The sequence below is a fragment of the Symphalangus syndactylus genome, chromosome 15 (genome assembly GCF_028878055.3).
Source record: "Symphalangus syndactylus isolate Jambi chromosome 15, NHGRI_mSymSyn1-v2.1_pri, whole genome shotgun sequence".
In the NCBI taxonomy this organism is placed as follows: Eukaryota; Metazoa; Chordata; class Mammalia; order Primates; family Hylobatidae; genus Symphalangus; species Symphalangus syndactylus.
Genome location: NC_072437.2, coordinates 14,615,550 through 14,630,638, shown reverse-complemented (window position 1 = coordinate 14,630,638; position 15,089 = coordinate 14,615,550). Strand labels below are relative to the sequence as shown.

Below are 15,089 nucleotides of genomic sequence, written 5' to 3'. Positions count from 1 at the left end.
AAACTGTTTTCAAAGAGTACATCCATTGCTTCCACTTGCACATAACAAAATTGAAATACAAGCAAAATGACAATATAGATAATAGAATTCACTTAAACCATTTATTCTCAAAGACAAGAACTTCCTAGATATTCATAGATTACAGAACTCACTTGGACAATTATACTCAAGAACTTACCAGTTTCTTTTGAATACTTCCACAGTTCAAAGGAAATAGAATCTTATTTTATATAGTCTTTTCCAAATTGCCTAATAATGAACTCAAAAGAATTGAACTGATTAAATGGAAACTAACTAATTCTGAATTATTCAATATACTTCACATTTACGGGATCAAAATCTGATCCAAATAATGATTCATACGAATCAAAAATATTGATTAATAAAAATATCTCAGATAAAATTCTGTACTATTCCTTATAGAAGTGTATTACATCAAGGAATACCCTTTAAAATTTTTTGAATAAGTCTTAAGTCTCATAACTCTGCAATGTAATAATTTACCTTTCTCATTGAGGTTTAGTTAATAGATAAGGACAATGATTATGACGTATTGAGGTATGAAAAACATACTACTTATCTATACAAAGAAAAATGAATTTTGCTTCCACATGTCTTATTTCAAACCACTTTTTAACATGCATTTCTTCATAGCTACATATATATTTAACCTTTATGTCCTAAATAGGTTAAAAAGAAGTTGTAATTCGATTTCATTTTGTTTTTGTTTATGGAGGCCTACAATGTCTTCCTAGAGCACAAAAGCAAACAGAACTCAGAGCCCCTCCTTTGCAGTCTGAAACAGACCTGTGGCTGGCTCCATGGCGGCTGTGCCACAGAGGTAGGGCAGCTGGCGCCTGTGCTTTTGAACCCACCTGTCCTGATTTTAACAATGTCAGCCTTGAGACCTGAGCTCAGGCCTGGCCCCTAACTTTATGCAAAGCATCAGAAACGGTATTTATAAAATCTGGATGCTGCTGGGACATTGAAATCGAAGTAATGAAAGCCCAGTCTGTGGCACAGAGGGAAGTAATATTTACATGTAACTATACCGTTACTTCCCAAACTACTAATTCGGTAAGTACGCTATTAAGTGCAGCTTTTAGAGTGAAGACAGTGATGGAGACTGATACAGAGAACAGATAAACATTGAAAAATCTTAAAAGACTATGGCGAAGAATTTAGGTACATTTAATGACAGATTAGCTCTGTGGAAATATGAGATCAAATAAGGAGAACATAATGATTATATCTTAAAATTGAAACTTCTGCATATTACAATAGGAAAATCAGCAATAAATAGTCAATCATCAGGATGTTTAGATAAATTCTAGAAACCTAGCATTTATTTAGTTTTGTTGATTCTTAGAACAAATTATTTATGTAATTTTGACATATGCACTCCGGAATTAGAGATGCTTACATCTGAATTCAGTTTATTGTAAAGGAGGTTCAACTTCTTTAATAGGAAAAAAGATAATAAATATTCTTGTCTTGAAATGTAATTAGGTTTAAATGTGATAGTGTATGAATGCAGCGAGTGTCACTTTCTTTCCTTTCAAATATAAGAGATATTCAATAATACTAATAGAGCATTTTACCATTTTACCATTTCCCTAAAATATTTGAGCATCATTGGTAGTGAAAATTTTAAGTCTTCAATACGTTTAGGAAATAGAATAAATATATCTATTAGAAAAAAATAAAAAATAAAAAGAGCTGTATGCCAATACCATTGTATGTTCTATTAATATATTTTATGTTTGCAGTAAAGTCTTGCTAGATAGTACCTACTACTCATAGTACAGGAATTATGCAATGAAATATCAAACTAGCTCCTCTACTTTAGGAGCCCAAATCAAAACTTCACAGCAACAGCAATCAAAACAACCTTTTGAGCCTGTGTATCAAATTGTTTCCAGCCTGTTGGGGTGAATGGTGTATGTAGATTAGGGGCCCTTCAGGATCTGCAGGTGCTGGGCCAGCTCCTACCCTCTGAGCCTTGTATAACCTTCACAGTTACAGGGAACTTCTCATGAAGGTGAGCAACGGAGGAGCTGAGAAACCCAAAAAGAGGAAGGAGTGAATGGATGACGTGGGACCTTACTCTGTGTTGCATCCCCTGGCAGAGCAATTAAAGGTAAGGTGAAGGCCAGACTGGAGCGACACCCAGGTCAAAATCCCCCCACCGCAACAACCAGCATGTTCGACTGGCAAATTTTTCCTTTATCAAATATTTACAAATTAAGGGAAGGCTTACCTTCAAGTAAATTGCTTTATTTAGTTAAAACCTAGCAAAAATCAGTAATACTCAGAAATTGGGAATTCCTTGACTGGAAGGTGAAGCTGAAGGACATAGAGCCCTTCCAGCCATGGGTGGGGAGTTTTGAACATTTGAGAGCGGCCTTTGAGCTCTGTTCTCCAGGAGCATAAAGGAGGAGCCAGAATGGGAGAGAAGAGAGCTTTGAACGTTTTTACAGACAATTCCCCTCAATACACACACACTTTGTAACAGAGACAACTGGTTCAGTATTATATGTGTCGCAAATTTTAAAACCTTAGTACGGATTTGTTTCAGATTTAATACACTGCATATTTATGTTCTCAATCTTTGGTCATTAGACATGAGTTTGACAGTCATTACTAAGTCCTAATAGTTAAACAAAAGAAAATGAATGGATATATTCTTTAATTATAAGATCATTTTCCTAAATGAAAATGAAAATCCCCTGGAATTTCTGGAATGTCTTTTAAAAACCATTTATTACGGCAATGAACCAGACTTTCTTGCAAACAGCCTGGTGATGTTTGTGTACCTTCGCACTTTTTTTTTTTTTTTCAACCTTTTCTGGGCCTCTCGGGCCCTCTTAGGGTCTGAATACACAAACATATTTTGCACATGTGGGTGTTAGGAAAATGCTATTTGATGATAATGATGATGATTTCCTGAAAGTAAGGGTTGCTCATCAGAGGAATGTGTGACTGTTGGAGGCTTTTGATTAGTTTCTCTTGATCTCTTTTAAAAATAGGATGGTTTTGCTCATCTGTATGGGATGGTAAGAGGGAAGGGTACTCTTGTCTAAAGGCAGAAAAAGGATGATCTGACTTCAAAACCCCTTCTAATTTTATGATTCTAAGAAGTAGGATCATTTATTCTGAAGAAAAGGCTCAAAGGTTTAGTGTGTAGAAGATGGTGACCAGCTGCTCTTTACTCACTGATTACAGAAAAGGAAATGTGTTTAAATTTGAGCATGAGAGATTGAGGCTTTGAGGGAGGAATTTCCCAACACCAAGGCTATGTCAAAATCAAGGACAAAAGGAGTCAGAAAATGAATCAGTACATGTCCCCAAGTAGCAGTCTCCTCAAGGTCGAAGAGAACCCTATAATGAGCAGAGGAGAGTGCACCTATATTTTGTTTCTCTTTCTGTCTCTCTCAACATTAGTCTAGTCTTAACTTAGGAAAAATTATAGTGCTGTGAATTGTTCATACGAATTCCTGAAGAGCGTGGTGATTTATCTGGGCCTTCGAATGCCTCGGTTAATGCTCATTAATTTGCATTTGTTAAGAGCTACCCAAGAGTTTATGAGGTGCAGCTCGGGGCCACTAGAAGAGGATTTTAATGTGCTGTTACATTTCTATGACTCTGTCGCTTAAGAATGACCATGTGTTATGAATTGTACTAATTTTATTAATTACAGATGTACACACGTAGACATTAAAATATTATATTAAAGTCACTGCTCTCCCAATCTTCCACATTAGGTAAAAGTATATGAATTCAGATTTTTTAAAGTGGTTTTGCTTGAGGTTTTTGGAAACGTTATTTTAGAAATGCTTAAAAGAAGAAGTCAAGGAACTTACCCAGAAATGGTCCTAATATATTGGTAGAAAATGCTTTACAAGCATTCTCTGTATTCTTTATCTGCTTAAACCTCTGGGATAAAGAGAGTGATTGGCTAAAATCTATTTGTAATCAGCTATTGTGAGGCATGAAACAAAATGACAATACCAAATAATAAAAATATCTATAAACCCTGTATAAAACTGATTACTTACAACATTATTTTCCTTCATGCTTAACAACTTAAAAATACCTCTTACAAAATATCATTATCAAGAGAACTACATAATTTAATACTTTTACATTATGGACAAACTAATGAGTTTCTATAATTAAAATATCTCTCCATATAAATTTATTGTGACAATTATTAAATCCTAAAAAAAGTCAAATACTCAACATATAAGATCACCACTAGGATCTACATCAAACTTCTTCCAATTATGTAATAATATCACACACACACACACACACACACACAGTATTGCTTGAGATACTGTATTTTTGATCACTGGAAAAACAACCCTAAATTTTATTTGTATTGACATAGATTTCAGAATATTTACATATGGCTAATTATATTGGTTTGGAGGCACCCAGCTACAAATAATAAAAAAGAGTTTAACAGTGAGAAAAATGTATTCTGTCTTATCACCAGCAGTTCCTAGGTAAGGTGGTTCAAGAATTGTCTGTTTTTACCAGGTCACCCTAGACAGGACTCTTCCCATGCTCAGTGGGCATGAGAACTTCCAGTTCTTACGTACACACATGACCTTGTCCAGCAGAAGAGAAAGAACTGTTCCTCTCTCTCTTTCTTTTGCCAAAAGAAACCTTTTCTGAGAAGCCTCCCAGCACAGCTCTCTTCACTTTTCACTTGACAGAACTAGGTTGTGTTCCCTTGCTAGTCTGCTGGGATTATCAAGACTGGCTTCGGATGACTGAGACTTACCCCAGGGCTGCTGGTAACGTCATCTTCCATAATTGCATGGTTATACCGAGGAGGCTGCCAAGAAGTAAAAAGAGCACTGTTGAGTAGGCAACAAATACTGTCTCCAAAAATACACATACATCCAAAGTAAACATATTTTCTGTTTTATTTGTTAAGCCATAATGTGATAGAAATGTCATCCTGTATGCATATCCACACAGATATACCAAGGAAAGAAGTGAAAACAGTAATAAAAGCAAACCAAAGAAATAAGACTAATCACAATCATTCACATCAAGAAACAGAGACCAACTCTTCTAATTCCACTTGCTTACTGTACCAGCCAGATAGAAAGTTGCTTTTAAATTATGCCAGATTTTTCAAACCATCATACCAAAATGTAGTTACCATTTTTGTATGCTTTTCATCTGAAGTAAAAGAAACATCTTACAGTTTATTCTTAATATAACCAAATTCTTAATATTTGCATTTATTCAGTGAACTGGAAAGTAACTCTTTAATAATGAAAACATTGATGTCTTTGGATATTTTGTCTAAAGAATATGCTCATAAACTTTAATATTGCATGTATATAATTATGTGTTATTACTATAAGATTGTAATTTGATCCTGATTAAAGAACATTTCATTCTTAATACAATATGCTATTTGGTAACTTTTCTAAAAGCCAAAGAAAACAGATTATTTAAAATCCACATAAACTTGAAATGTGCTTATATTTTAGATGTGATGTGGTTAGCATTGGTATTAGATGTGATGTGATTAGCATTGGTATTTTTTCTAAGTTCCATGGATGTCAACAACACTTCCAGTCTTGAATCAAAATTCAAGGTGCGGTGGTTCAAGAAAGAAACATTGATAATTTTACAACAGCCTGTTACTTCTATTTGTGACTGGGAAATAAATTCTACTTTTCCTTACCTAAATTAATGACAATATAACAACAAAAATGATACAAGATTTATGAGAATAGAATAGTCAATATTACTGTCAAATGTAGATGAGATTACTCTAGATATTAAATTGCTATTTGTCATTTCTAAAGGCAACATACATATTTTGTATTTGATTACAACTATTGAATATCAAATAACTTTTCAAATAAAGTCCCAGAATCAAGTAATATATTTCAGAGGAACACTTAGGCAGAGTGATAACAACTGATTTTTGTCTACCCAATATCAATCCCCCCATTCCCAAGAGATGAAATACAATTGGCCTAACAACTCCATGTTCCCACCTTCCATCCCTCTCTCACACCTAGACACAGACACATGACCCAGTTCCTGCCAAAAAGGTGTTAAGTACATGACTGCTGAGAGGTTTCTAGGAAGGCTTTTTGCTTTCCTGATGACGCAGAATGAATGACGCTTTATCCTACCCTCCTCTTGTTTTGCATGTAGGCATGAAGTCTAAAGCAAAAGCAATCACTGGCTTTCAGTCCTTGACACCATTGTTGCTAATCCAATGTCAACAGGATTCTATGAAATTTAAGGAAAAAAGAAAAGACTCATCATTTGTTAAAACTCTATGAGTTAGGGCCGGGCGCGGTGGCTCACGCTTGTAATCTCAGCACTTTGGGAGGCCGAGGCGGGCAGATCACGAGGTCAGGAGATCGAGACCACGGTGAAACCCCGTCTCTACCAAAACTACAAAAAAATTAGCCGGGCGTGGTGGCGGGCGCCTGTAGTCCCAGCTACTCGGAGAGGCTGAGGCAGGAGAATGGTGTGAACCCGGGAGGTGGAGCTCGCAGTGAGCCGAGATTGCGCCACTGCACTCCAGCCTGGGCGACAGAGCGAGACTCCGTCTCAAAAAAAAAAAACAAAGAAAAACAAAAACTCTATGAGTTAGATTTTCTTTTACATGTAGCTGAAGGCTTTCCTAATTCATATAGAGAGCTTTAACAGAAAAAGTAATTATTTAGAAATTGGATTTAATCATATCACCAAATTATTTGGTAAAATAACAATTTGATTTAGGATATCTACTGATATGCTTTCTTTGGGTCTTGTTCCTCATTCATGTGTTTGCCTGAAGTCTCTATGAAATATCTACATTAACAAATAATTATCCTCCTAGACTAGAGCACACAGGATTTGAAAATCAATCTTAATATAAATTCCTTGAAAAACAGATAGCTTGATCCACAAATGTTTTAAAACCAGATAGCTTGATCTACAAATGTCTTAAAACACTTTCTTAAATCCATGGTGTGGGTGGGGAGCTGTGGACGACATAAGACATAAAGATTTCCAGTTGGGTCTTACACTAGTATTTGTACATGTCTTAGGATACCTGATAAACTTCTTCCAGCAGTTTATTTTTATTTTTTTATTCATTTTTATTTTTTGAGATGGAGTTTTGCTTTGTTGCCCAGGCTGAAGTGCAGTGGAGCAACTTGGCTGACCGCAACCTCCACCTCCCAGATTCAAGTGATTCTCGAGCCTCAGCCTTCTGAGTAGCTGAGACTACAGGTGTGTGCCACCACACCTGGCTCATTTTTGTATTTTTAGTAGAGACGAGTTTCACCGTGTTGGCCAGGCTGATCTCGAAGTCCTGACCTCAAGTGATCCGCCTGCCTCACCTCCCAAAATGCTGAGATTACATGTGTGAGCCACCGCGCCTGGCCTTCCAGCAGTCTATTTATATGGATGATACCCCTGGAAGGCAAAACACTAGTGCGATGAGAAGGTACCATGCACAATAAGATTAAAAATAACACAGCCTCCATGGCAAAGGCAAAGCAAGGCTTAAGACAACATAACATCTGCCATTATAATTTTTTTCTGGCCCTTTCCACACTTGATTCATATACCACCCCTATAAACTGCAAATGGACCATGTTATAAACAATAGCTAGCAGTTTCCATTTCTGGTTAGGAATTAGAAAGCCATAAGAGAACTACAAATGAGAACAAGATGGATAACTTGAAAACAACAATAACACAACACAGTTTATAAGAGCCAATGAAGAGCCGGAGATGCAAAAAAGCCTAACTGAAAGAAAATCTAGAAAGTCATGATCTCTTCCTATGAGAGAGGAATGAAGTGCTTCCCTGATGCTAGGTGGAGTGATGGGAAGAGGAGGAGGGATTTGCCAGCAAAGGGATGTGAGAAACAAGTCCAATTTTCAACACATTTTTAAAAGCCTATGAAGTGTGATGATTCAGGTCCCTGAGGAAGCTCCATCAGAGGCAGCTCTGCACCCACCCACCTCTCTGTCCCAGGGGGCCTTTGCTTTAGTACATAGACATAAAGCACCCAAGTTTGGGGGCACAGTAGGGGATCTGAAAATATCTCCATGGAGGCTTATAGAGCTGACTTGAGGCTGGGAGCAGCTCAGGTGAGCCGTGAGAAAACCCTCTAAGCCAAAAAGCTGTTGCCAAAAGCTGGGTAGAGCAGGACAGCAGTGGGAAACACCTCCAAGGCTCCCGGGGGCTTCACTGAGTCCACTCAAGCCCCAAAGGCTCAGAGCTGAGCAGCAAAGCATAGAAATCTGAGTTGTGAAAAAGCTGGGTGAGCAACCAGACAGCAAAGAGAATTCTCTGGAAGCCCGGACTCAGAGAGTCAGCAGCTGGGTTATAAAGCCCAAAGAGAAATCCGAGGCTCTCCCTTGCTTAGATCTCATGCCCTGTTAAATGGAAGGGATCATAAAAAATTACAAGACATGAAGAAGCTATATATATACATTACAGGATGTATAAACATACCTATGGCACATGGGCAATAGAAGAAAGAGAAATAGAGGCAGTTCCAAATATAGATGTTGAAATTATCAGAGAGGAGTTTTATATTAAATATAATAGGTATGTCAGATAATCTAACACTATTTTTAGACAATTTTTCTGAAAAAAATGAAGAATTTTAGCAGAGAAATAAACACAACTAAAAAGCCAAATGTCTAGAATAGAGAAAAAAAAAATTGAGATGGAGAATTAATTGAACAAGTCTATTAGTAAACTGGCATACCAAAGGAAAAGAATCAGTAAAGAAGAAGATAGATCAATAGAAATCACCCACATTGAAATATAAGAAAACAAGGAGGGAGGGAGAGATGGAGAGGAAGAAGGAGAAAAATAAGGAAGAGAAGAAGGAAAGGAGAGCCGTGCCTGTAATCCCAGCACTTTGGCAGGCCAAGGTGGGTGTATCATCTGAGGTCAGGAGTTCGAGACCAGCCTGACCAACATGGTGAAACACCATCTCTATTAAAATACAAAATTAGCTGGGCGTGGTGGCAAGCACCTGTAGTCCCAGCTACTCGGGAAGCTGAGGCAGGAGAATCACTTGAACCCAGGATGCAAAGGTTTCAGTGAGCCGAGATCGCACTGCTGCACTCCAGCCTGGGTGACAGAGCAAGACTCCTCTCAAAAATAAAATAAAAAAGAAAAGGAGAACCATCTGAGATGTGTAGAAAATATTATGCCATCAAATAAATTTACGTTAAGGGTCTTATAAAAAGAGAACAGATAATGAGGTAGAAGACATTTTTGAAGAGAACGTGGGTGACAATTTTCTAAAATAGATGAAATATATCAACTCACATATATAAGAAACAGTAAATAAATTCAAATATAACAAGAACTAGGCAAACAATCATCAAAGCGGTGATGAAAACCAAACATGAGTAGAAAATCTTGAAAGAGGCTGGAGGAGATAAAAAACATGCATCGTGCTCATAAGATGAATGAAACTAGAAGCCTATGAAATGCCTTTAAATTGTTGAAAGATGGCCGGGTGCAGTGGCTCACGCCTGTAATCCCGGCACTTTGGGAGGCCAAGGCGGGCAGATCACAAGGTCAGGAGATCGAGACCATCGTGGCTAACACTGTGAAACCCCGTCTCCACTAAACATACCAAAAAAAAAAAAAAAAATTAGCCAGGCATGGTGGTGGGCACCTGTAGTCCCAGCTACTCAGGAGGCTGAGGCAGGAAAATGGCATGAACCCGGGAGGCGGAGCTTGCAGTGAGCGGAGATCATGCCACTGTACTCCAGCCTGGGTGACAAAATGAGACTCCATCTCAAAAAAAAACAAAAAAGTTGAAAGATAGTAAAAGATAAAAGACTGCAAACATGATAGTAAATATCCTGAGACAATGCCTTAAAAGCATTTCTGTATATTTTTATATGTTCACCAGAAAAATCTGAATCGTCTGGAGCAGATCTGTTCTATAAAAAATGCTGAGGTAACTTCTTCAGGCTCAAGAGGAAAAATACCAGGTTGGAAGGAAGAAAAAGCCCCAGAAGGGGTGGAGCCAAGATGGCCGAATAGGAACAGCTCTGGTCTCCAGCTCCCAGCCCCAGCAACACAGAAGACGGGTGATTTCTGCATTTCTGCTTGAGGTACCGGGTTCATCTCACTAGGGAGTGCCTAACAGTGGGTGCAGGACAGTCGGTGAAGCGCACTGTGCGCGAGCCGAAGCAGGGCGAGGCATTGCCTCACTCGGGAAGCGCAAGGGGTCAGGGAGTTCCCTTTCCTAGTCAAAGAAAGGGGAAACAGACGGCACCTGGAATATCGGGTCAGTCCCATCCTAATACTGCGCTTTTCCAACGGGCCTGGAAAATGGCACACTAGGAGATTGTGTCCCGCACCTGGCTCGGAGGGTCCTATGCCCACGGAGTCTCGCTGATTGCTAGCACAGCAGTCTGAGATCAAGCTGCAAGGCGGCAGCGAGGCTGGGGGAGGGGCGCCCGCCATTGCCCAGGCTTGCTTAGGTAAACAAAGCAGCCAGGAAGCTCGAACTGGGTGGAGCCCACCACAGCTCAAGGAGGCCTGCCTGCCTCTGTAGGCTCCACCTCTGGGGGCAGGGCACAGACAAACAAAAACTCAGCAAGAACCTCCACAGACTTAAATGTCCCTGTCTGACTGACAGCTTTGAAGAGAGTAGTGGTTCTCCCAGCACGCAGCTGGAGATCTGAGAACGGACAGACTGCCTCCTAAAGTGGGTCCCTCACCCCTGAGCAGCCTAACTGGGAGGCACCCCCCCAGTAGGGACAGACTGACACCTCATTCAGCCGGGTACTCCTCTGAGACAAAACTTTCAGAGGAACTATCAGACAGCTGAATTTGTGGTCTCACGAAAATCCGCTGTTCTGCAGCCACCGCTGCTGACACCCAGCCAAACAGGGTCTGGAGTGGACCTCTAGTAAACTCCAACAGACCTGCAGCTGAGGGTGCTGTCTGGTAGAAGGAAAACTAACAAACAGAAAGGACATCCACACCAAAAACCCATCTGTACATCACCATCAACAAAGACAAAAAGTAGATAAAACCACAAAGATGGGGAAAAAACAGGGCAAAAAAACTGGAAACTCTAAAAAACAGAGCACCTCTCCTCCTCCAAAGGAACGCAGTTCCTCACCAGCAATGGAACAAAGCTGGATGGAGGATGACTTTGACGAGTTGAGAGAAGAAGGCTTCAGACGATCAAACTACTCTGAGCTACGAGAGGAAATTCAAAACAATAGCAAAGAAGTTAAAAACTTTGAAAAAAAATTAGAAGAATGGATAACTAGAACAACCAATGGAGAGAAGGGCTTAAAGGAGCTGATGGAGCTGAAAGCCAAGTTTCGAGAACTACGCGAAGATTGCAGAAGCCTCAGTAGCAGATGCGATCAACTGGAAGAAAGGGTATCGCTGATGGAAGATGAAATGAATGAAATGAAGAGAGAAGGGAAGTTTAGAGAAAAAAGAATAAAAAGAAATGAACAAAGCCTCCAAGAAATTTGGGACTATGTGAAAAGACCAAACCTACGTCTGATTGGTGTACCTGAAAATGATGGGGAGAATGGAACCAAGTAGGAAAACACTCTGCAAGATATTATCCAGGAGAACTTCCCCAATCTAGCAAGGCAGGCCAGCATTCAGATTCAGGAAATACAGAGAATGCCACAAAGATACTCCTAGAAAAGAGCAACTCCAAGACACATAATTGTCAGATTCACCAAAGTTGAAATGAAGGAAAAAATGTTAAGGGCAGCCAGAGAGAAAGGTCGGGTTACCCACAAAGGGAAGCCCATCAGACTAACAGCTGATCTCTCAGCAGAAACTCTACAAGCCAGAAGAGAGTGGGGGCCGATATTCAACATTCTTAAAGAAAAGAATTTTCAACCCAGAATTTCCTATCCCGCCAAACTAAGCTTCATAAGTGAAGGAGAAATAAAATACTTTACAGACAAGCAAACGCTGAGAGATTTTGTCACCACCAGGCCTGCCCTAAAAGAGCTCCTGAAGGAAGCACTAAACATGGACAAGAACAACCGGTACCAGCCACTGCAAAAACATGCCAAATTGTAAAGACCATCGAGGCTAGGAAGAAACTATAGCAACTAACGAGCAAAATAACCAACTAACATCATAATGACAGGATCAGATTCACACATAACAATATTAACGTTAAATGTAAATGGGCTAAATGCTCCAATCAAAAGACACAGGCTGGCAAACTGGATAAGGAGTCAGGACCCATCACTGTGCTGTATTCAGGAAACCCATCTCACGTGCAGAGACACACATCGACTCAAAATAAAGGGATGGAGGAAGATCTATCAAGCAACTGGAAAACAGAAAAAGGCAGGGGTTGCAATCCTAGTCTCTGATAAAATAGACTTTAAACCAACAAAGATCAAAAGAGACAAAGAAGGCCATTACATAATGGTAAAGGGATCAATTCAACAAGAAGAGCTAACTATCCTAAATATATATGCACCCAACACAGGAGCACCCAGATTCATAAAGCAAGTCCTGAGTGACCTACAAAGGGACTTAAACTCCCACACAATAATAATGGGAGATTTTAACACCCCACTGTCAACATTAGACAGATCAACAAGACAGAAAGTTAACAAGGATATCTAGGAATTGAACTCAGCTCTACATAAAGTGGACCTAATAGACATCTACAGAACTTTCCACCCCAAGTCAACAGAATATACATTTTTTTCAGCACCACACCACACCTATTCCAAAATTGACCACACAGTTGGAAGTAAAGCTCTCCTCAGCAAATGTAAAAGAACAGAAATTATAACAAACTGTCTCTCAGACCACAGTGCAATCAAACTAGAACTCAGGATTAAGAAACTCACTCAAAACTGCTCAACTACATGGAAACTGAACAACCTGCTCCTGAATGACTATTGGGTACATAATGAAATGAAGGCAGAAATAAAGATGTTCTTTGAAACCAACGAAAACAAAGACACAACATACCAGAATCTCTGGGACATGTTCAAAGCAGTGTGTAGAGGGAAATTTATAGCACTAAATGCCCACAAGAGAAAGCAGGAAAGATCCAAAATTGACACCCTAACATCACAATTAAGAGAACTAGAAAAGCAAGAGCAAACACATTCAAAAACTAGCAGAAGGCTAGAAATAACTAAAATCAGAGCAGAACTGAAGGAAATAGAGACACAAAAAACCCTTCAAAAAATTAATGAATCCAGGAGCTGGTTTTTTGAAAAGATCAACAAAATTGATAGACCGCTAGCAAGACTAATAAAGAAGAAAAGAGAGAAGAATCAAATAGATGCAATAAAAAATGAAAAAGGGGATATCACCACCGATCCCACAGAAATACAATCTACCATCAGAGAATACTACAAACACCTCTATGCAAATAAACTAGAAAATCTAGAAGAAATGGATAAATTCCTCAACAAATACACCCTCCCAAGACTAAACCAGAAAGAAGTTGAATCTCTGAATAGACCAATAACAGGTTCTGAAATTGTGGCAATAATCAACAGCTTACCAACCAAAAAGAGTCCAGGACCTGATGAATTCACAGCTGAATTCTACCAGAGGTACAAGGAGGAACTGGTACCATTCCTTCTGAAACTATTCCAATCAATAGAAAAAGAGGGAATCCTCCCTAACACATTTTACGAAGCCAGCATCATCCTGATACCAAAGCCCGGCAGAGACATAACCAAAAAAGAGAATTTCAGACCAATATCCTTGATGAACATTGATGCAAAAATCCTCAATAAAATACTGGCAAACCGAATCCAGCAGCACATCAAAAAGCTTATCCACCATAATCAAGTGGGCTTCATCCCTGGGATGCAAGGCTGGTTCAACATATGCAAATCAATAAATGTAATCCAGCATATAAACAGAACCAAAGACAAAAACCACATGATTATCTCAATAGAGGCAGAAAAGGCCTTTGACAAAATTCAACAGCCCTTCATGCTAAAAAGTCTCAATAAATTAGGTATTGATGGGATGTATCTCAAAATAATAAGAGCTATTTATGACAAACCCACAGCCAATATCATACTGAATGGGCAAAAACTGGAAGCATTCCCTCTGAAAACCAGAACAAGACAGGGATGCTCTCTCTCACCACTCCTATTCAACATAGTGTGGGAAGTTCTGGCCAGGGCAATCAGGCAGGAGAAAGAAATGAAATGTATTCAATTAGGAAAAGAGGAAGTCAAATTGTCCCTGTTTTCAGAAGACATGATTGTGTATCTAGAAAACCCCATTGTCTCAGCCCAAAATCTCCTTAAGCTGATAAGCAACTTCAGCAAAGTCTCAGGATACAAAAGCAATGTGCAAAAATCACAAGCATTCTTATACAGGAATAACAGACAGAGAGGCAAATCATGAGTGAACTCCCATTCACAATTACTTCAAAGAGAATAAAATACCTAGGAATCCAACTTACAAGGGATGTGAAGGACCTCTCCATGGAGAACTACAAACCACTGGTCAATGAAATAAAAGAGGATACAAACAAATGGAAGAACATTCCATACTCGTGGATAGGAAGAATCAATATTATGAAAATGGCCATACTGCCCAAGGTCATTTATAGATTCAGTGCCATCCCCATCAAGCTACCAATGACTTTCTTCACAGAACTGGAAAAATCTACTTTAAAGTTCATATGGAGCCAAAAAAGAGCCCACATTGCCAAGTCAATCCTAAGCCAAAAGAACAAAGCTGGAGGCATCATGCTACCTGACTTCAAACTATACTACAAGGCTACAGTAACCAAAACAGCATGGAACTGGTACCAAAACAGAGATATAGACCAATGCAACAGAACAGAGCCCTCAGAAATAATACCACACATCTATAACCATCTGATCATTGACAAACCTGACAAAAACCAGAAATGGGGAAAAGATTCTCTATTTAACAAATGGTGCTGGGAAAACTGGCTAGCCATATGTAGAAAGCTGAAACTGGATCCCTTCCTTACATCTTATACAAAGATTAATTCAAGATGGATTAAAGACTTACATGTTAGACCTAAAGCCATAAAAACCCTAGAAGAAAACCTA

The 15,089-nt window shown here is 39.1% G+C and overlaps 1 long non-coding RNA gene across 2 annotated transcripts in view; it reads right to left on the bottom strand.

Moving 5' to 3' along the window:
* Nucleotides 1-15,089, bottom strand: part of LOC134732534 (uncharacterized) — a 163,723-nt gene that overhangs the window by 96,783 nt on the left and 51,851 nt on the right. For both annotated transcript variants that reach the window (XR_010115847.1, XR_010115846.1), the window contains exon 3: nt 4,793-4,846. This is a non-coding gene — a long non-coding RNA (uncharacterized lncRNA). The remainder of the gene's footprint in view (nt 1-4,792; nt 4,847-15,089) is intronic.